At 45.5% G+C, this 20,839-nt stretch overlaps 1 pseudogene; it reads left to right on the forward strand.

Annotated features, from left to right (window-relative positions):
- The first annotated feature begins 364 nt into the window (after positions 1-364).
- On the forward strand, positions 365-17,778 carry LOC122154774 (annotated as a pseudogene).
- Positions 17,779-20,839: the final 3,061 nt, after the last annotated feature.

Consider the following 20,839-nt stretch of genomic DNA (forward strand, 5'->3'; position numbering starts at 1 on the left):
GAGTTGAGTTACTCCTTGCTTTGAGTTTGAGGAAGTTCAGTGAAACAGCACGTGTTAAATTCTTCCTGTGCTCAGCACGTGTAACAGTTTGAGTTTACTCATGTGGTGCCCATTTTAAGATAAATTCTTGCTGAAGTCTAAATCCCTGCCCAAAGTAGGCATGTGGCAAGTAAAATGAATACACTAGAAACGAATTGGTTTAGATTTGCTCTACTCAAAGTAGGCTTTAGGACTTGTATTCCCCTATGTATTTAGAGGATTCTAGCAAAACCTAGCTGAATATGGTAAACAGACTAGAGATCAATATCTCGTAATCTTTATCCCAAACAATCAGAACTCTTCAGTGCGGGAGTGACAAGTACAAATGCAAAATACAAAGGTGTTAATTTTCAGATACATTCCTTGAGGATTTCAACGGGTGGCTTTAACTACTTGACCGGAATCGGGCGGGTTGGTCTTCCTCTGCTCGGTACTTTTACTGAAGGAAAGGGCGGTGACTGTGACTTCTCGGCAGTTTTCAGTCTTCTGCTGGACCTTTGCTTAAGTCCTCTTGCGTTTCTCTTCCAGGGAGCCATGGCCTGGCGTGGCAGGCGTGTGGTCCTCAACTCCAGGCGGTGAGCTCTGTGACAGGAGCGCGGCTCTCTGCGTACCGTTTCCAGGGAGCAAATAAACAGCCTCCCACTGTGCGTGTGGTAAAGGACCTGGCAGAAGAGAACTGGGCTGCTGGTTGGCTTGGAAGAAGCAGAGGGAAGCGTTCTCTGTCTGTACGACCTTGGAATATCAAGAGTGGTTAAAGGCGTGGCTCTTCCAGGAAGGGTACGTGCTTTTTAATTGGAGAAACGAAGCTTTTATGTTGTTAGGTGCTGCACGATCCTGTTTCCGGAAAAGCTTTGGAGCGTCTCTTTGCAGGAGGTATTTTTTCTGTATTGCGTTAGCATTCTGTCGCTTCAGAGTATCCAGTCAAGGCAGCCTTGATCCTGGGCCTAACGGTACCATTATCTTTGGAGTTGACTGATCGTAAGGTAAGTTTTGTGGTTTTACTGCAGAGCACATAGTTACCTAACTCTCCGCTTCCACAAAAAAGGGCATTGAAAACTATGCTTTTTGGGGCAGAGTGAAAAGGGAAACCCCCCCAGTCTTTAAAGTCTCTGTAGCATACATTTCCTGAATGGTTTATTCTGTCAGAAATACTGTCTTTAACATATCTCAGAGGTCTGTAGTTGTGCTGTAAATGACTTAGACCCAGTCCCATGAGTCTCAGACAAGCAAGCCGGTGACTTCAGAGCAGAACAGATTCTTTCTGTTGCCTTAGGTTAGAAAAAGAGCCTTTAGTAAGTTATCTGACAGACTGTTGAAAGATCAACTTTCCGTGTGTGGCCCTTGAACCTCTGATTATTGAAATTGTGTTTGTGTGGAGGGATACAGTGTTGTGATGTTGCCAATTTTTTCTGTCTTGTATAAGCCCTGGGCTCAAATGATGTGATGACCCCTAGTCTCATTGTCTTAATGCAAACAAGAATCAGCGTAAGTTAATTGAACATCAAGGTGCATTCTGGTTTTATCCTCCCAGAATCTGCAACAAGTAAATACTTCTTTCTTACCCAGCTTTCCGTAAAGTGATTTGGCTTGACTTGCTAGAACACGGGTGGCATTTTGCTTGTTTGTTTGTAATGCTACAGTGTGATTACTAGTAGTAAGCATTTGTACTGTGGTAATTTCAGAAGATAGGAGTTGGGTTGCCGCTCCACTGTGTTAGTTTGCCTATCACCTTGAGAAATCCCGGAGTTTCAGACGGAAGGGCATGCTGTGTGCTGACATCAGCATATAATCAGTAAGCAAATGACATTTGTGGAAAATGACATTGCTTTTTATAGTTTTATTTGTTAAATCTAAGTGAACTGGGAATAGGAGAAGGAAAGGTTAAGAAGGACCATGTCACCTACCGCCTCTGTGTCTACAGAAGTGACTTGAGGTCGAATGTAGTTCTCGGTTGTATTAGGGAGTTTTTCTATAGCACGAAGAAATGCCTCAGGAGAAAATGTGAAGAAACGTTGTGGGGGAAAAGTTGGCTGTTGTGTGATGAAGGTTGTGGATTTCGGAATAAAGTCACAGCTTATTTGAGTGTTTGCTCTTACACCCTAGTGCTCTGGATTATAAGCATGTTTGGTCTGTTGCTTTCATTTTGCTTCCTATCTTTTTGCGACTAGATGAGGCAGACGGGCATAGACAGGGCAGAGGTATTGCCAGTTGGACTGTTAGCTTTGAAGTTGTGAGTGTGGGAGTAAGGGTAAGCAAAACCAAGTAGATAAAACTTGTACTTGGCCACGGTCCATAGGTTTTGAATTTCTTCGGTAACTCGTACTTCCAAATTATAAGTTACGTCATACGCGTTTTGAGTCTGCTGGAATGTTTCTCTGGTCTTCACGCTGATGATCTTTAAACGTAAAATGCAGATCTGTTCTTAACATCACTTTCCACAGTACTAACAGTCGTTACTGTTTTAAGGCTTTAATGAGCACCTTTGTTTCTGGACTCTTTTCCACGTGGGTATATCTTCTGTGGACAGCTAAGCTGTAGAGTTTAACACTAGCTTAGAGTAACTGTGGTCCAAGGTGTGAAGCCCTTAGTGTTTTAATACAGGGTATTTATAGTGACCGTATAACTGCCTTCTGGAGTAAGAGTAGGTGTGTAGTCACTCAGAGAATTAAAAAAACAAACTCTCAAGGACAGAATATTGGTGTAATTCTGTGTGTGTGTGTGTGAGCATCTCTCACTGCCCTCTGGATATACACGTGAAGCACAGCAGAAAACTCAGAGTGTCAGTGGAGTATTATTTGAATGGGATTCTTGGAAAAGCGAATCTGAATGTAAGGCATTAATTATCTAAAATTGGTTTATAATGGTTGCATGTTTCAGAACTATTGAACGGTATTTTGACAAATGTTCCTGGTCTGTAGGCTTCTTCCGTAGTTGGAGTTAGCTTTTTATCCCACAAGCTGCTGTTCTTTTTGCTGCTGTTTTAGTCTGGCCTTTCAAATTTTTGTTCCCATTCACAAAAGTGCTGGTGTGCATGGAAAACTTTTTAGTTTATCTGGTTGTTACCTTTACCCTCCATGAGGACGAGCGTAAATTTTACTGAGCCAGTATCTCCCTTGAACACTGTGTAAAAATGTGTAATTCCCATGCAGATGGTGCGTCTACCATGCGACTTGACCGCTGCCTCGTGTGACTTACAGCCATGATTTATCGTAATACCTGTTTGGCAAAGGAGGCGTAGCCGGTGTCCCAGTGCCGATGGGCTGTGAGCAGTGGGAGAAGGCGATTTAGTTTTGTCTGTCTTCCTTCGGTCCCTTAATTACGGTCAAGTTTCTTGCATACGTCTGATTTTCTGTGTTTTCTTAGACTTAATTATTTCCAGGTAGCAAAGGGAGGTTGGTGAGCTGTAATAACAGAATGCGCCATGTGAGCGGAAGGTAATTCCGTTAAGTAACTGCGGGAGATCTAGTGAATGGGAAGAAGTACCAGGTGTTTGTAGAGGGCTTTATTTTATTATTATTTTTTTCTTGATAAAATTGGATATTGTCTGTAAGCCTAATGATCCTGTATTTACCTTCTTGTTTCTGATGTGCTAATTCTGGTTTCACCTTCGAATGATTTCCGTTTAGCTTGTCAAGCAGCTTAAATACTGACTTGCACTCTCCCTGTAGGTAACTGCTGTAGAGCTCATAACTAATCACGGAGGCATCACCAGTGCGAGCGCTCGGCACCTACATCCGAGCCTGCAATGGCTCTTTGGCGTGGCAGCAGTGGCTACAGATGTTGGCCACCTACTTCTGGTTGACCTTTGCTTGGATAATTTATCTTGCAGTCAGAATGAAAGAGAAGCATCGGGTAAGCGTGCGCTTTTTAAACTTGAATTTAAAAGGAAGAAACCTGGTGTCTTTTTAACAAACAGTATGCGTGCCACTTTGCAGATACTCGTGTGCAGACATTGATGAGTGCTGATTACAGGTGGCAGTTTGACATCACCTAGTCCTGAACTGATGAAAAATGGGAGTGGCCCAGTGCTCCCGCTAATGCTGTAAACGCCCCCCTCCCACCACGATCCCCATGTCCCCGTGATTCTTGCCGGTGAGCTGTAGGGATTTCACCGTCTGAGTCGGTGCAGCTGCCTGGCAGGAAGTTGTGCCGGAGGTGCCCTATTTCTTGGGAACGTTGTTCTGCTTCTCTTAGCTGACTTGGGGCAGATCTTAAGCTTGCTTTTTGAAACAAATCCGACTTTCCAAAATTCATGCATGTGGGTGAATGAGATCTCCGGTTGGTGTATTCAGATGGCATACGCTGTTCCAGCTAATACAGCAGTGGCTTTGGGAGTTGATGGCACTTCAGATAGCTTCACCGTGAAGCCCCAACTCCTGATTTCCAAAGTCCAAGCCGAATTTGTCGCTGAAGGTTACGCTTTTACCTGGTTTTGCCATACGAGGGAGAATACCCGTCCGATCGGAGAGTTCTTATGTTCTCTGAATACACAGAAGACGGCAGTAGCAAAAGAAGCGTTGCATAAATGGGTATTTTGCCTGGGCTGGTAGAATTAGGTTACCCGTGTAGTCACGTCAGTGTTGAAAATGCAACGTGAATGGCATAACACATTAATTCCTTGTGTGGTTTTGTGTGTGTAGATCTGGAAGTTGCCAGTGGAATTCCTGTGGGAGTTCCAAAGAGAAGAAAAACTGTGGCCAGAGAAGGGAGACATCTCTGTTTTCAATTACAAAATCCTTCGGGAACAGCAGTATCAACCCTGAGCTACATAAGCAGAAGCAATCATCTCGTCGTGGGTTTTTCCGATGGCTACCTGTCACTGTGGAACATGAAAACGTTGAAGAGGGAGTAAGTAGGCCTTTACACTTGGCTGTGCCTGGCGGTGCACCGGTCTCCATGTTTTGCCTAAGGAAGGACGTTAATTACAAGAGAACTGTTTCCGGGACTGAAATTTTGCATGTAATCTTGGAAGAATGCTCAGAAATCCTCTTCTGACAGAGCTGTGAAGTCACACAAGGCCCGAGCGGACCGCCTTCTCCCCAGTGGACCGGGATTGTTTTCCTTACTGTGCCTGTGGATTGAGGCATTGTGGAAAGCGTGCTTCTTTGGGTTATGGCAAGCAGTTAGGACGTGATAGAGCTGATTTTTATCAGACAGTTTCTTCTTTCGGTGGCATTTGGTGAAACCAGGAAATGTGTGTATTTCGATGAAACAGATCTCAGAAATGCTTTTTCTGAAGAAGTTACTGCAATTAGGGCATGCATTGAAAGGCATAATTATGTTGCTAGTGTGATTTTGGTGGTGATATTCTTTAAAGTGTCCCGGATGATACTAGTGAGACATGAAGAATCAATAGCTGGTCTGTGCCTGAAAACATATTCTTTCTTACGTGTCAGCCTCGACCGAAACAGGGGAGTGAGCCATTCTGAGGCAGCAATGCACGTGAATGAGAGTTTGCGTGGAACACTTGGAGATGAGAATAAGGGACATGTGAACTCACGAGGAATAGAAAAATTAAGAGATGATTTTAAATCTGCCAGAGAGCAATCTCGCTCGAAATATTTGTCCAAATTCGGGTAGGGATTCACTTCAGCAAATCTGCAGTGCCTCTCCGGAAACTGTTGGATGCCTAAATAGACAGTGGAGGGATAATTAGACGGCAAGAAGCGACTGTGAAGGTACAGATAAGGTTCAGAAGTCTGGAAGAAAGGGGCTTTACGTAGTCCAAGTAAAGAAACGAGGAACTACTTCTGTTTGGCACTGGTTTACATTTGTTCAGAAGATACGCTGCGTTTTAAGTTCAATCTTGAAGTAGGCTACAGCAGCCAGAACAGTCATTTGCCTGGCAGCTGCAGTAATCGTCTGTGTTCCTCCCCCTCAGGCAGAGAAGGGCATAAACCCAGGCTGTTCCATTGGATGGACAGTAATTTCCTCACCCTTTGACAGTTGCATAAAAAGTAGTTGCTTCCTTGACTCACTTGTTTGAGAGGGAATTATGACCTCTGTACTTTGAGGATAAGCACAGAAGGTGCTCTTTTCTCAGGAGATGCTTCTAGCCCTCTACAAACTGTTAGGGCCAGTAGGATCACCTCTTAATTTCTTTTCTTTTCTTTTTCTTTTAAATTTCTTTAAACCTGTAGGGACCACTCTCAGCTTGCAGGAGGAAGGATTCCTGTCTATGCTGTCACTTTTCAAGAGCCTGAAAAGGATCCTCGCAACTGTTGCTACTTGTGGGCTGTTCAGTCTACCCAAGAAAGGTGAATAAACACTTACTATAAGCCACTGATTATTATTATTTTTTTTCAATATTTGTCCGCATACAGTTGATATATACGTGCATATATGTTTCGTTTGTTCAGCTGTGCAGACGATTCTCTCAGGTACGGAAGCCGTTAAGCTTATAATGCAACCTTGTCAGGATTTAGCAGAAGTGAAGAGGGACCTACTGGTTCCTGCCTCCCGAAAGGAGGCAAAGCAACAGCGGCTGTATTGTTGTGCTCGCTTTCTTAAACGCTTGCTTTGTTTCTTGATGACTGCTTCATGATTTCTTTGATATTCGCACCGTGGTATGAAACTGCCACTGAAAGGAGCCGAGGCTGCAGACCTGGAACACTAAACGTGCCGCTACCGCAGCCTGCTGCCCCGGAAGGAGGGAGGTGACAGTATTGCCTGTCACCTCGTGCCAGCTTCAGCAGCCTCTGGAGCCTTCACGAGCCGGTTCAGCTCACCTGGCACAAAACGCTCACTGTTGAGCAGAGAGGGCGATGGTTTCCTGCCGGGCTAATGAATCAGATCAGAAGGTGGAAGGGTGCAGCGTATGCAAGAGAGGGACGGGAAGTTTGGTGGGGAGGGGAGGGGAGGGGAGGGGAGAAAGAAAGACCTCTCTCTTTCAGCATCAGCAAGCTACTTGATCAGCCCAGCTGTCCAGAGAGTGTCAATCTTTTTGGGTGTGACTGTAAAGCAGTTTTGCTGGAGAACGCTTCACGGTGAAGAACCGTTTCCAAGAAACGTTAGTCCATACAGCATATTAAAGCTTTCAGACTGCATGGTTGGCATTTGTCCCCAAAGCTGTTAGTGCCAGCATTTCCTCCTTTGTGTTTTAGCCGCTAAATGTGACCGGTTGTCATGTTTTGGGCAGTGGGTTTTTCTTTTCAGCAAGAGCATGCTATTAAGAAGGCTTTGGTCTAGCTCTGATGAGGTGATGACAAGGACTATAAAGCAGCTTTGTAATCACATGTCATAATTTGTACCTTTTTCAGTGAAGGTGACGCTGTGAGTTTACATCTGTTGCAGTTACTATTTCATGAGAGAAAACGCCTGGCATCAGGACAGGTCATGTACGAGGTAAGACGTGCACGTATGTCAAAAGCTGAAAACAGTAATTTCCTCTTCGTGAGTAGCAGTTGAGTTGGCTGGGCTAATACTTGCCGTCAAAACTCAGAGCTGACTAAAAAAAAAAATGTTTTGCCGAGTCTTCTTGGGCGTGGCCTTTGTCCGTACTTCTTGAGAACAAGTCATACAACTTCACACTGCAGTGTCGTGTGTTCCAACTAGATTCGTCTGCAAAGAGCCCATATACATGCAACTCTCGAAGAGGCAGCAGCTTTTCCAAATAAAATTCTTCTTAACTGAAGATGTGAGTAGCACCAGATTTCACCTCAGAGAGCTGAGGTCCTTCAGCAGCCTTTAAGAATGGGTCTACTAGAAATTCTGCTTGGCACCGTTTTTAAAAAAGCACACCAAAGGATTGAATAATGTTGTTGTGTTTGTGACCTGAGAAAGCTGTGGTGTAATTACTGTAAGACTTCCTGACCCTCTGCAGACTGTCCAATCAGTAGTACATTCACAGGCTTCCAGCAGGTGTCAGGCACCAGTCTCTGGGTTTGAGATATTTTACTCCCTCTGCTTCCCTGTGCTGAGTGCTGTGGAAGATTGAAACAGGAACCAATCTCGGGAGGGAGTTGAAGAAGGAACTAAACAGCTGGAGCCTCCGGGGAGAAAAGATGGGTTCTTCAGCTCGCTTCCAGATGAGCCGTGTAGCTTCGTACTGAGACCTGATGATACCTACTGCCCCCCAAAACAACTCCCAAGCCCCCCTCCCCAAACCCCAAAGATGCATTAAGCCAGGCCCTGTGCTCGACGGTGGACACTTTCAGTCTCAGAATACTTCCTTGTAGTCAGAGATTGGTCAGTACCACATGGCTCTCTGCCTATATGACTGGCTGAGTCAAGATCCTTGTCCATCTTCCATGGCAGAAAGTGTAAGAGTTGTTCCCGATTGCCAGGCCAAGTTTGAGTAAACAAAGAGGAAGCTAGCGTTGACCCTCGTTCATTGAATAGAATTCAGAGGAAGTTGAAAGACTTGTGTCTACTACAGCAGTGCTTTACTTTCCAGGAATCAGACTTGAGGCTATGAGACAGTGCAACTGACTTCTTACCATGGTAAAAAGTCACAAATAGGAGTTTTGGAACATGTGGCACTGTAGTTTTGTAAATAAGCATCAGAGTTGTGTCTCCACTGCCTTCAGGGCTGGTTTAAGCCTGTGCTCAAGCAATTAATGTAACGGAATGTTGAAGTTATGCTTACAAAGATCATTTTTATGCCATCTCGGGAGTTGGTAAATCTAGTGCCCCCAGGCGTGGCCATGCAGCACATCTTGGCCCTTGTCCTACACAGTGCCTGCGGCTGGACAGAGTATAGAGGCTCTGCTTTCATATCCGAGTCTGACCAGCGCATCTCGTTTGAAAACTGTCCTTGTAGTTTACTGGTCCACAAAGTAATTACTTAACACCTTCCATACAGCGGAGTTGCTCAGCTTAGATTTGCTTGCCCCAGTGGAAAATGTAAAATACAGTGGTTTGCTTCAGAAGGTGTCTCAGGCAGGAACTGGTATCTTCTTTCCCTTCCCCTCTGCCCCAACTCTGTGGCTGTTCATAGATGAATAAGAGAGGAAATTGATAGCCGTTCAAATTAATCTCCAAAAGGCTTATGGAGTTTGAGGACTTTATCTGATGCAACGGTCTTTTGGAATGATGGACTTCTCATTCTGGACAACATCATTTATTATAAACTGGTTTTAGTGATCGTTCCTTCTGTAATGAAAACGGGATCGGTTGCTTGGGCTTCATGCTAGTTTTTCAAAGAGGTGGTTTTGGCTTCTCTACTCTGCACGTGTCTGGTGGTGTCTGTTATTGCAGAAGTTACTTGATAAAATAGAATGAACTGTGCGTGCTTCAGAGCATAATTCAGCATTTTTCTTTTCAGTAATGAAAGACCCTTTTTTTTTTTTTTTTTTTTAAAGCCAGCCTTGATACTTATTAGTAGTATTTCCTAGAACGGTTAAGAGGAGGTTTGTCTCTTCTCAGATTAGGTGATTTAGGTGTATCATATCAAATCCTATGGGAGTGTACTGTGTCGTACCAGTTCATTTTAGAGCTCTGAAAGTTTAGGAAACTTCGGTAGAGTGTGGTACAATTGATTGTTGTGTTGGTTTTTCCTTGGTGGTAGTATTTTGTGTGTTAGGTGGGAGGGGGTGTTGGTGAGTTGTTTTTTTGTTTTTGTTTTTGTTTTTGTTTTAAATTGTAGAGCTGCTATTTGTCAATACACACAATGATGTGTTGCATGGTAGACAGCCTGAACAAATTCTGTATTTGGAAAGACAGTATTTCAATTAATGCTTCCCTAGGAAAAGGTGGTATCAGAGGTTCAGCACAATCCTGCTGGGGTTTCGGTATATCTCAAAGTAGTTTGCTGGCTCTGTAGTAATTCATGATCCTAAACGCCTTGGCCGCGTGCCTCCCACATCCTCTCTGCTTCCCCTTTTGCTGGTGGCCGTGCTTGATGAAGGAACCGGGGGATATTTCACCCATTAGTGTGACAAGATTAGAGGAGGAGCTGGTAAAAGCTTATGTGGTTTGAAAGGAGACGGTTACTCGGTAAGAAGTCCTCACAGCTACTACAGAGGGATGTGTTTTCGCTCTGGTGGTGTGCCAGTAGATAACACCTCTTGACAGAGCTTCAGCTGCTGTAGTGCCAAGACTTCTCTAACATCCTCAGTCCTGTAATCAAGAGCAAAGAGCTTTGCATGCGTATGTATCGCCTGATTTCAGATACCTCTTTGTAGATCTGTCCTCCGGTTTGTAAAGAAACCCTGGTGTTGCAAGGATTTCTGCAAAACATGATTAGAACCGAATAATGATAGGGGAATGCTAAATTTTGAAAATGTGCAAAGCCTTTACAGCCAAAGATACCCCTTAGGATTTGACGCTTGATTCTCTTGCGTGCCAGATGTTGTTTCTGTTTGCCATCAGAAAGAAGCTCATGGGAAATACACAGTATAAGGTGCATATTATGTTACATTCTGGTACATAGATTCTTTCATATCGCCAAAGTGACCTTTTGTCTCTCCTTTTTTCCCCAGGGTTTGGAATACTGTGACGAAAGGTTCAGTTTAGATCTCACGTGTGGAGTCTTTCCCTGGAGAGGGCCGACCGGCAATACCAAATTTCTGAGCTGCCAGACTGTAGAAAAATTTCCCAAGCCGGTTGACGGAGAGGATAGCGTTAATGAAGGTTTGTTCTGATGTCCGTGCTTGGTTATTCTAAAAAAGTAGTTTGGGAATCTAAGCAGTGAATGTTGTTCTGTACCCACAGAAAGTCAGAAAGTCTTGAGTATCTGTAGAGACGAGCTTGTTGGGCTTATTTAAATAGACAAAAGGGTTGCTTGAGTTTTGTGGGACTTCCTTAAGGGGGAAATTGGGGTTTATTTTGTGCTTGCTGACATGCTATAGCACTGTATAGTAGGGCCATCTCTGCAACGTTTGTCAGTCATTTTATTCCTCCAGCTGTCTTCTTGGAAAAAGAAGATCATTCTCTGCGTTGCTTAGGAATGTGATCTGAATATTTTTTTTTTTCCCTGTTCACACCTATGTCTGTATCTGCACCCAGCTGGCGGCCACTCACAAGTGGTGTTCCCCAGGCCTCAGCATTGGGGCCAGTTCTGTTTAAGATCTGTATCAGCGATCTGGATGAGGGGATCGAGTGCACTTGGGTCACAACAACCCCACGCAACGCTACAGGCTTGGGGCAGAGTGGCTGGAGAGCTGCCCAGCGGGAAAGGACCTGGGGGTGTCGGTCGGCAGCCGGCTGAATGTGAGCCAGAGGTGTGCCCAGGTGGCCAAGGCGGCCAAGAGCATCCTGGCTTGTATCAGCAATAGTGTGGCCAGCAGGACTGGGGCAGTGACCGTCCCCCGGTACGCAGCCCCGGTGAGGCCGCACCTTGAAGTTGAAGGTTCTGGAGAACAAGTCTTAGGAGGAGCGACTGAGGGAGCAGGGGTTGTTTAGCCAGGAGAAAAGGAGGCTGAGGGGAGAGCTTGTCGCTCTCTACAGCTACTTGAAAGGAGGTGGGAGCAGGGTCGGGGTTGGTCTCTTCTCCCAGGTGTCATGGATGGGTATACTAACATGGTAATAGTTTGGCAGCAAATTGAGATTTATTAATGAGTAGCAGCACTTAATCATTAACCACCTGAATGATTTACAAAATAATTCAGTAAAATACGTTATGATTAAAATAGTGACTTAACTGTACAGATTCAAAAATGACAAGAATCGCAATGACTTACTGTGTGGTATCCTAAATCTATCTCTCCATCTCTCTATCTCTCTCTCTATCTCTCTCTCTCTATCCGTATACCTATCTGTCTGTCTATCTGTCTGTCTGTCTATCGATCTATCTACGTATCTATCTATCTAAGTACATATGTTTATTCATAAACACAAGATGTACAAACACACAGACAGACAAAAATATTTGGATCCAGTGAAATATGTATGTACCCACACTCGTAAAAACAGCTGTGTATACCCAAACACATAGATAAGTAGAGAGGCGGGTGAAGAAAAGCTAGCCTACGGTTAAAATTTCCCTCTTCTCAAGCTTAGAGCAAATACTTGCAAAGCATCATCATTCCTCAACAGCCAATAACTGAGACCCGAGGGGGGCGACTTTGCCCAGCCCATCATTGGCTTCGACAGCAGACGGTGCCTCGAGGAGTTGATAGCTGAGAGGCGTCCCAACTCAGGGGAGATGCTGGTCACAGGCCCACTGCGATCCAGGAGAAGAGCTCAGAGGGTCTCACCTGGGGTCACTGTTTATGGGCTCCAGGATAACTGACTTTCGTTAGGGACTTTTCCACTCTGGCCCAGCTCCCATGATGAGCTATTTGGGTGTTTTCCACCAGTTGCGCAGGCCCAGAACTTGCTGGATGCGCAGTGCTGTTATTGCCCTCCCTCGGCCACTTGCCAGGTACAGAGGTACTAGTCTGTCAGGAGGTGATGGACTGTTACTCCTGCTCCCAGGTGATAGGGAGAGCAGGATCCAGGATGCAGCGGTAGCTTTCCTTGACCATGTACACAGTTAAAACTCTTATGGTGTCTTTCATTATCTTGCAGTAATTAAATATACCTCTCTGGGTTTACAAATCCAGTTACGCTCTGACCATATCTTCGAGCCTGCTGCAGTGATAACTTGCATAGCCGTTTGTTTTGACTGCGTTAGTCACCTTCCCCCGCTTCTTACGGGCCTTGACTTCTGTCTGGTGTCACAAAGACACTTGCATGACCTTTCTAGGCTATTTCTGCTGATTGTCTTTGACTTAGTCCTGAAGCGGCAACTTCCGTGTCTTTTGTGATGCCATCCTCGAGCAACGGTGTGTCAAAATCTAATCAAAGCACCTTTGGATTTTCTCCACTTGTGCCATGTTTCTGAGAGGAGTGCCTTCTAAAAACCTGTTGGAAACAAAAAGAACACCACTCCCCCAACACCCCCAAGAAAACCAAAAAAAACCCAAACGGCAACAAAAAAACCCCTTTCTGCCTCCTTTTTCTGAAGTATGAGGCATGGAAAAAATACCTGTAACTTTTGTTTCTGTATTTGTTTTGTGTGATAATTGTGTTCTTTCGGTGCGGACATGCAGGAGAGGAGCTGTTCTGAAAATGTGTGGTTGAGACAAAGCTGGAAATTAGTAATGCTGGCTAAGTGATACAAGTGTATACGATGACTATTTGTGTGCTTTCTAAAAGAAGCAGTGTCTGTGTTCCTAGCATATTTTTTTTTTGCTCAGCTGTTCATCTAGCTAAATGTCTTGTTCAACTCTTAATGCGTGGCAAACTTAATAAGCTACTAATTATGTATCTGATTTGGCTTGGAACGGATACAATCCGAACAAGAAAAAGGGGCAGGATGCCTGGAACCTGTCACAGAGGTGTTTGCTACTCCGTGAATTGTTTTTCTTATTCTTAGTCAGTGTTGTTTTTGCATGAGTGGTAGAACAGAATTAAACCAAACTAGGAAGCGGTGCTTTAAAAATATCGGATACGGCATGTTTTCTACAAATAAGAAACAACGTCTTGTCTTTTACAGTAATATCTCCTGAGACCAGTGTATCAGTCTTCAGCTGGCAAGTGAATACGTATGGTGAGGGAAAGCCATCTACTTACTTGGGTGTATTTGACATTAACCGCTGGTATCACGCTCAAATGCCAGATTCACTGAGGTAGATTTTTCTTAGCTTCTTTTCAGTGTCCCCCCAGATAATTCATCTGAAAGTTGGCATTTAGCTTATGCACTTGTTTTCTTTAAGGCCGGAAGAACTCCTTCACGACTGCCCCTATTTTGCGCTGTGGTCACTGGATACTGGACTAAGTATGACTTCTCCAAGCCTCGTTTTGGATATTCGAGTACGTGAGCAGAGTCTCTGTCGCGGAGTGCCTCCTTCCTATCCACCACCTGATCAGTTTTTTAATCCAAGCTCCTATAATTTTGGTAGGTATTTCACTGCTTTTTATAGTGATAAGCTCAAACTGAGGTCAGATGACATGAAATAGTTCTCTTGTTCTCTGTCACTCGAAAACCAAACCCAAACCCCCAAACCCCCAGCTCCCACAAACCCAACTCAAATTACGTTGCACTAAGGTGGGATTTAAAATTGTGAAACACATCCGAGAGTGTGCTGAGTTTTGGGGTTTGGTGCTTTTATGATAGAGCCTGCGAAGAGGTGATGGTTATAAAATGAAATGACTTTGAACTGAAGCTCAAAGCACAGCACCTCGATTGCGCTAGAGATGAAAGTTCTAGACGCAGTAATTATTTTTTTAAAAAGTCTGTAAGTGATCTGGTGAGGAAGATGGGCACTGAGATCTGTCTTTCCAGATACTGCTGTTTAAAAACTGTAAACTGGTCATAACGTAACTGTGAGCGTATGGAAGCTTGTCAAATGTTGGTTGTTTCTGCAGATGGTACGTGCTTGCTGAACTCCGGAGTTGTCCATATGACTTGCACCAGCTTCCAGAAGGAGGTGATCATTTACCGAATCTTTATTGAGAATGTGAAGAGATGGACCTTTTCCAAGTTTTCTCCTGCACTGCTTTCACTGTCAGAGATGGGTTTATGCTCGTCCTGCCCACCCACACGCATAATTGCAGTTGTACCCTGCCAGTTTTATGCAAATGAGAATGTTTTCAGTCTGCTCTTGGAACTGTAAAGTGAGCACTGCCTCCTGATGAAGCGCGATCCGAGACTGAACGTCTAGAAGGGAATACAACGTTGCTCTAGGAGCAAGAACAAAAGCGTTCCTAAGAAGAAAGCTGTTTCTTCTCTATTACCCTTCAGTCGCACTGCCTGTGTAGTCTTGAGTTAGGGTTTTGATCCCTGGTCTGCTTGAAAAAGGAGGACAGAATGGAGAAAGTGAAAAACTGTGTTTGAGAAGTATTTGAGAAGAAATTTTTTTTTTTTTTTTCCCGACCCTGGCCAAATTCTAACTTCCAAGCCAGGGCACAGCTTGTGGCAAATAATTTTGAATTAAGTTTCAGCTCACTACGTATTGCCAACATAAATCAGCCTCTGCACAGAGAGGCTTATAAAGGCTCATGCAAAGCGTGATTTGAAGTTGTGTGTTAGTTTTAGCTTGTACAGAAAGTAATTTGTGTCAGTGTTCAGGGAAAAAGAAAGGCCCGTGTTTTGACAGAGAAGGGAGAAAATACTTAAGCATTGCAAGGGCCAATATTTTGTTTTACAGGATTTTTTTTTAGAAACTGTAACTGCTAGTTTGGCTGCCGTCCTTACGACTCTACGTAGTAATGCTTACTCGGATTGCTAACGCAAAGCATATTGCTGATGTGAGCTTCCCGAGAGTCTAAGTGAACAATTATCCTATTTCTCTTAGTGGTTAGCCAGACCCTTAGTGACTGAATAATACTGCTGTCTTAATCTGTAGTTTTTGATTGACGTTTCAGACCTTGAATTTTTTGAAGAAATCTGGTCCTTTAATACGTGAAGCCATTCATGATAGCTGCAAGAGGTGTCTTGCAGCTGGCTGTCTGTCTCCCAGGCCAGCTGATGTCCAGCCACCCAGTTTGGGTCAGGTGTCTGCCTATGAGGGAATCAAGGGGGAAATACATCCATCTTGCCTGACAGGGCTGTAGAGGCTACAAGACGTGGTAACCTGATGTTCCCATTATTTGCGAGTTGCACTGAGCTGCAGGTGTTGGCTTTAGTCAGCAGAAGTGATAGTACTCTTAGATCCAAACTAGGGAGTTTGACGGGGAACAGCCCTGATAGGCCTGTCTCTAGAGACCCGTCTATAAATTCTGTGCCACAGATACGCGCAAGGAAGCGTGCAGGCCGTGCTGGTCATGCGCAACACAAAGCATCTTTGCCTCAGACCCCCCGTGGCCCCCGTCGGTGTCTCCGAGCGTTGGGCTCAGTGCAGCAGCTGACGACGGGGGGGTCTCACTGGGATGCGAGCTGTTGCAAACATCAGCTGGCTGCACCAGACATGATCACCTGCTCCCAAGGAAGTGGGCTGTGGTAAACAATTACTGCTGCCAGCTCCAGTACAGCCGGCACGTCGTCCCGTAACTTCATGAATGACTTGCTGCTGTTCTGTGCAGTGCACTCGCTGTAATTAGTTAACTGCTTTACGCTTTTTATTCATCAGAATGATCGCCATCCTCGCTTCAGAGAGGGGGCATGTGCCAGAAAGTCTGAATTACGCCCATATCGGAAGATCCTTCCTAGAGTTCAAAGGCAGCTGGCTGCAGAGAGAGCCAGGCCTTACCATTTGCCTTCGTCGGCCTTAAGAGGAGGTAATTTTTAGCGCGGGGAATACAGCGGTCAAGAAACGCTCACTTTGATAACACAAGGCTGATAGGTTTTCCCTTGTGCTTTACAGTTGCGAGACCAAAGCCAGTATCAAGAGCAAGAAAACGAGCCAATTCAGGATATCTGGATATCATAGCAACTTTCATGAGTAATGTGTTATCCAGAATTGGAGCAGCATGGGCAGGAAATGAGCAGAAAACCTTTTCCTCACGATATGATAGGTAAGCAGCCTTTTCACAAAGTTCAGTTTTGAGCTACGTGTGTGGAGAGGAATAGCGAAAAATCCATTTGGATTATGTTAGTATTCTGGAAGGAAGGTGTACCTGAATAAACTTTGATTGGCTTTTTTGTAATCAGTTCATCCAAAGTAATATTTGGAGAGAGAGTTTTTCGGCTATGATAATCTTATTTAGGCCAAGACCTATACTGACACGATGGTAAATGTGTTTTCAAGAATTTAAGACAGCTGAAACTAGAACTGTGGTTGCCACCAAGCTCTCGGTGTACTGCTTTTGAGACACTTGGTTATGTGGCCAAACAGGGATCTTTGACCGCTTCCTGCCCAGTGTCTGCTTCGTTTCTGCCTTTCCTTCTTAACATCGGGCGGAATTGTAACGAGCGGAAAAGAGGCTGGTGGTTGTCAGATGATTTTCCTTCAGGGGCGATGGTCAAATAAACCTGAATTCCGGTATGTTTGGACTTCAGGGGAGTGAAAGTCAGTTACCTTTCCCTGTTTGTTCTAGTGCTAGAGCTGCAGAGCCACCAGCCGTACCTCGTCCTCTCCCTGAGGCAGAGTTGCAGTGTGGTTTTTGGGACACTAGGGACACAAATATCAGTATATGTTGGGGGGGTTTTTGTCTTCCCTTTACAAAAACCACCTGCATGTTATTGACTGTGAGGTTTTGTTGGCTTTTTTTTTTTGTATTTTAATAAAGGTAACCAACGATGATATAGCACTGCCTGGGGATTCATGGGAGCATCATCATGGAATGGCGGAGGATGCATCGTCTGAGACTAGAGATAAGGCAACTGTGCTTACTCTGAGCAATCCTGAGGAGGATCGTGCTGAAGTGGAAGCGTTTTCAAAAAGCATACCTGGAGATGGTTTGGAGAAAATGGATGTCAGCAAAGAAAACAGCAACTTCTCTGCCCGTTCAGACCAAACTACTTTGGAGTATCACGATGCAAAATCACCTGGCGGTTTTTCATCTGTTCCCATGTGCCGAATCGCAAATAGCTTAGCTGTTGATTTCTGGTGGCGAAAAAACAAGCTACAGGCAGCAGCCAGCCCGTGTTTTCTCATGAGTTGATAGGCAGTGCTTTTCACCTCTTAGTCTAGGCCAATCTGAAAATACTATGAAATTGTAGACTCTCAAGTAAGAAGGTAGCAGTTTTTTCTTATTTTGTTGGTACTTTTGTCTTCTGTGCAAAACTTGCAGGTTTCCAATCCAGGAATGCTTTTTTTTTTCTCGGCAAAGTAGTCCAGGTAACGAGTCTCTTGGATGTGCTTGGAGATAAATGTTCTGTGGTTCCTGTTGAATTCAAGCCGTTCCTAAAATAAAATGTGTTTTTCAAAGCCCTCTGCCGTGTGGATGACCAGTATGCGAGGGAGAGGGAAAAATGCAAGTTACAGTTACCGACGTGTCCGTTGGTTCAGGTCGCTTCCTCCTTGGCTGTGTATCCCCTGGCATAGTTTAAGAGCAGGCTTATCCCACAGCAGTCCTTGCTGTGGTGTGCCTTGCTGTTCAACTTGGCTTAAATGCAGACAAAAGCAGGAGCTATCGCTGGGTGACCGATCGCTTGCCTTTTGGTGCTACAACCGTATTTTCAGTACACAGAGAAGGGTGCAGGGAAGTAGTGTGTGATTTCTGTGAGCACCAACAGCACAAGCATATGTGGCCCTCAGAATCCAGGGCGCTGGAAGGCCTTTACGTTTCATCTAGCCTAGTGGTCTCGTAGTGGCTTCCGAAAGGGCGAGAACGGTATGCTCGTCTCAGCCGGATCCAACAGCTATGCAGGCCAGGTAAGATTTTACTCAAAGAACCAACTACAAGCAGTTGTAGCTAATACACGGTCGTAGACTGCTCATTTAGTTTATCTCCCATTATTAACGTTCATGTAAGCGTACTGCAGGTGACTGGCACGGGTCGGTTTACTGGTTGGAAGCCTTACCTAGCTTTTGCCTACGCTCCCGTCATCCCGGAACTCGGTATTACTTTCAAGCACGTTTGCAAATCTTGATTCAACCTGTTAGTGGGGGCACGCGTCCCGGGCAGCAGTGCTTGTGTATGCGTTTGCTTGCTCATCTGTGAAGAGGATGCACTCGATCGTTGTTTAGAGCGAGGTGTTGTGTGATCTGGCCCAAGGAGCGCTGGAGAACGCCTGGCAAGGTTATAACGCTGCTCTGCTGGCGTACGGGCAGGCCGGCTCGGGAAGAGCTGTTGGACGATCGGCTGCGCTGCAAACAGAGGCCCGGTGCCCGTTGTGTGCAAAGAGCTCTTCAAAGCCACCCAGCATTGGGAAAAGTACAAGCAGTGCCAGGTGGGATTAGCGCAAAGTGTCACTTCTTTCCAAGACCTTTCCAGGCGGTACTTTAAAAGGCTGGGTTACTCTCAAATCGGAAAAATGGGAACCGTGACTCTGGAGCAGCTTCCGGTACAAGACAGAGTGGATCCTCTAAAATACTGTGGGAAACAAAGTTGAGGTAGTACAGCTGGATTTACAGATGGGTATGCATGAGAAAGTCTTTCCAGCACCTCGGTAAGGAAAAATTAATGCCGCCTTCTATACAGCTTCATAGGGTACAGAAGCTTTACAGTGCCGCGCCTCTCCGCTACAGCAGAGGCCAAGTTTTCAGCCATGCAGTACAGCTTTTGTAGCTGCTGGATGCTCCCACTCCATCAGCATCCTGCGCTGGTTGTCCAGCGGATTCGAGCACTGCTGGAAGCAGAAAGCTTCACGCCCGTGCAGCAGGGCCGTCTGTCTGTGAGAGTACTGCCCTGGTTACTGAGGGCTGCTTGCGATTTACTCCTGTGTTCCTTCCCCTTCAGAAAGTGCTTTGTCCTCCCAAACCAGCCTCCCCCGCTGTGTGCCAGCAGGAACGACGCAGGGATGCCGTTTGTGAACGTGTTTCTGTGGAAACTCATTCCTTCCCATCTCGCTTGCCGTACCAATGTGGAAATGAAATCCCTATCTGTAGTCGAGTGTTGGAGAATGGCTCAGAGACAAGGGTCCTGAGCCCACCGAGCAATTGTACGATCAGAGCCTGCTCTAGCTGCTGATGCTGGGCCTCACTAGGGTTTGCTTGCAGCTGCTCGCAGCTGCTGATACCTGAGGAATGTCAAGGACACTTCAGCCTTGTGTACCGTGGTGTGTCGAAAACAGGTTGAGAGGAATTAGGAATAGTGGTCTAAGAAACCTAGTGTTATGATAACGGTGGTCTGAGAAACATTGTGTTACGGTACTGTTGTGTATCGAAAACAAGTAAACAGGAATCAGAAATAGTAGCGTGAGAAACTTAGTGTTATGAGAAACTTGTGCTGTAAGCTAACTGCAAGTAGGTGGACCGTGAGAATACGACCCTTAGAGCTTAAGCCAATCAGCTAGTGACTAGTAGGCATAATTAGTAGAAGGATTATAAAAGGCTGTAATGAAAATCAATAAACTGAAGCACACTTTATCACTCATACTGAGTCGGCTACGTTCTTCCTCCTTGGCCTGAGTCCTCGGCTCGCCCAGCCCGGCAGTCGAGTTACTCCTATTACGCACAGTTCTTGGACAGAGGAAAAAAAGCATGTCGTGGCTCTTTATTTTTACGTTTGATTTTGAACCATAGCCTTGCTGCTACTGACTGACCAGATTTTGTTTTGAAGTCAGCAGATTGAAGCCTCCTCTCCGGCTTGTTGCGATTCAAGCTCGCGAGTGACACCGCGGGCGTGCTGTCACTCCGGGGGTTCCCACGCACGCCCTTCGTTTACAGAGCCCCAGGAGGTCAGCATGGCCTCAAGCCCAGCTATCTTCTGTGCCCCCACCCTGGGCTCCCTCCCTCACCGCTGGCTGAGACACCCGGTCTTCCCAGAGACGGGTTTTCCTCCTGCTCACTGGCTAGCCCACCCTCGAGTCTGCCAGCAGTTTAGTCCCCGCTGTACTAAAAAGATGTGGGCAGGCTGGAGAGGGTCCAGAAAAGGGCCACAAAGATGATCAAAGGACTGGGAAGCCTGCCAAGTGAGGAAGGGCCGAGAGAAGGGACTGACAAGTACAAATGCAAAATACCAAAGGTGTTAATTTTCAGATACATTCCTTGAGGATTTCAACGGGTGGCTTTAACTACTTGACCGGAATCGGGCGGGTTGGTCTTCCTCTGCTCGGTACTTTTACTGAAGGAAAGGGCGGTGACTGTGACTTCTCGGCAGTTTTCAGTCTTCTGCTGGACCTTTGCTTAAGTCCTCTTGCGTTTCTCTTCCAGGGAGCCATGGCCTGGCGTGGCAGGCGTGTGGTCCTCAACTCCAGGCGGTGAGCTCTGTGACAGGAGCGCGGCTCTCTGCGTACCGTTTCCAGGGAGCAAATAAACAGCCTCCCACTGTGCGTGTGGTAAAGGAGTTTTCCTGGCAGAAGAGAACTGGGCTGCTGGTTGGCTTGGAA

This window comes from Tyto alba, unplaced genomic scaffold (genome assembly GCF_018691265.1).
Source record: "Tyto alba isolate M040663 unplaced genomic scaffold, T.alba_DEE_v4.0 Super-Scaffold_47, whole genome shotgun sequence".
Taxonomy (NCBI): domain Eukaryota; kingdom Metazoa; phylum Chordata; class Aves; order Strigiformes; family Tytonidae; genus Tyto; species Tyto alba.